At 34.0% G+C, this 2,431-nt stretch overlaps 1 non-coding gene across 1 annotated transcript; it reads left to right on the forward strand.

The window, feature by feature from the left end:
• The first annotated feature begins 1,893 nt into the window (after nucleotides 1-1,893).
• Trnav-aac (transfer RNA valine (anticodon AAC)) lies at nucleotides 1,894-1,966 on the forward strand. The gene has a single exon. It is a non-coding gene; the product is annotated as a tRNA-Val (tRNA).
• The last annotated feature ends 465 nt before the right edge of the window (nucleotides 1,967-2,431 follow it).

Below are 2,431 nucleotides of genomic sequence, written 5' to 3' on the forward strand. Positions count from 1 at the left end.
TGGCCGGCGTTCCGCAAGGCGGCGTGATGTCTCCTTTGTTGTTCTCTATTTTCATTGATTCAATTACTTCACATTATCGCCTTTATGCCGACGATCTTCAGATCTACTCGCTAGGCGTTACTGGCGATCTCACGTTTAATATCAGTTAAGTAAATAGGCACTTCCAGAAAATCTGGAAATGTATTCGAATATTTTAATGATTAACTTGTCTTCGTGGAATGATGATGATGATTAATAAAAAAATACCCTACGTCCTTCGCCCGGGCCTAAAACTATCTCTATACCAATATTCATCCAAAGAGATTCAGTCGTATAAGCGTGAAGAGGTAACAGATAGACAGACAGACAGACAAAAGTTTTTCGGTTCCTAGTTGCCGTCGACCTCGATAAGGCGAAATCCTCGTTAACACGAAATAAAATGCCATTCAGAGCCATAAACCTCCATAACTCAAAATATTTAACCTCACTAAGACGACCAGTGCCTAAGGAAGTCGGTAGTTACATCAAAAGATTTACTATTGTAAGTTTGAAGTTGGATTAACTGTGTTTTTTTTTTAGATTTACAATAAGATTATTATCATCACTAAGTTTAGACTTCATACTAGATAACCTATAATATAAGTATATAAAATTGCGAAAGCAATCATGTTTATATTTCTATCATAACAATACTGTAATAATTTGAAGTTTGGAGTTACTGACAATACCTAATGACAAAAATTAGGTATAGAACTAATGTTTAATTAATCGTTCCATCCAGTACACGTGTTATTGTAACACTACTTTTAATACAATCCGCTCGTATTTATTTCTAAAAAATACAAGATCATGAAATATTTACTAATCATAATATATTCGAATATTTTATATTGTTCTTGTAAAAAATATAAAGCCAACCTCATCAGTATCAAAAACTGCACAAATCTAGAATTCCCGTATGCCAAAGAAATACCCTATTCACTTGATATAGAAGTCTACAAAGGCATATATAACAATCGGTTCAAATTTAATTTGACAGTGGAGAAGGACTTTTCAGTGTCAGACTTGGAAGTAACAGTTATTGTTGGAAGAAAAACAGCCGAGGGTACCATCGAGACGGCAGCAATAATGAAACATTTGACTTATACAAGCCCTTTCATTCAAATATTGTTACAATTATTCGGTATGTCGCCTATTGGATGCAAAATAAGGAAAGGAAATTATTTGGTAAAGGATATTGACGTTAACGCTATACCTTATTCAGCGATGCAAATAGGAAAAATATATGACGGAGAATACGTTACCAAGTCAGTCATATTGCGCAAAAACAGCACAATGGGTTGTTGGGTGACCGTTGTAAAAATAGTGCCGATATAGAGAAATGGTTACGGGAAGAGGACATGGGACGATTGATTCTCCATACAAACGTATGATGGTGGAAAGCAGTGGTGAAAGAATAAGCGTTTATTGATGCAATATTAAGTGTATTTGTTTAGAGAGAAAATTACGTACATGTTACACGATTAATATAATAAAAAAACATGTCACAGAAACAAAAATTCAACAGACAATCGGCCCGATTCGAACTTTATGATACATCAATTAATAGATCTAGAAACGATATGGATTAGATGTGTCATCCATATCGTTTCTAGATCTATTAATTGACGTATCTTAAAGTTCGAATCGATATGTCAGTAATCGGGCCGCGAATCGGGCAGTAGGCTACTTTATTTGCAGTGACTAATGATACTCTGAAAAAAATATACGATATTTTAAGCTAAAAAGAAAGTTTTAATTTTTGACAAGCCGAAACGTCTGCTAACGATGCTACTAAGCTTAGAATAAATTTAAAAGTGGCTGGGGTCCCCTTGACCCGTAATATGGTGGAAAGATTTGCTGGCTATGGATGAGGTCTTGGTGGCTCAGATGGCAGAGCGCTGGAGTAACGATCCAGAGGCCGTGAGTTCAAGTCTCACCCAAGACAGTAATTTTTCCACTTTTAAATTTATTATAAGCTTAAAAAGAAAGTAACAAAAAACAACAAGAATCATCATATAATTTAAAAAATACCTTACAGCGTTCTGGAACGGCCTGTATGGATTACATAGCCATCCACTTAGTGCTAGCATGTTTTATCCAGGAAATAAAAATATCTCACATATTTTTCGTATAGAAAATATTTTTTTTTACATAACTAAGTATAAACAAAAAACTTAAACATCCGAAACGAGGCATTTTTATCTACTGTCTGAATCTGTTTAACACTGTCTATTGATTATCAGTAATATCAGTGTCATAAAAGGCAGTCAATTTTGTAGTAAAAGTGTTTTGTATAAAATGTTAAAAATAACTGTGATGCAATATTTTTCTTGTTAACTATTTGAATAATGAACAGTAAACGCATTATTTCCCAGAGTATAGTTAGTGAAGTGCGTACTTCGTCTTTATG

The sequence above is a fragment of the Cydia splendana genome, chromosome 3 (assembly GCF_910591565.1).
Source record: "Cydia splendana chromosome 3, ilCydSple1.2, whole genome shotgun sequence".
Taxonomy (NCBI): Eukaryota; Metazoa; Arthropoda; class Insecta; order Lepidoptera; family Tortricidae; genus Cydia; species Cydia splendana.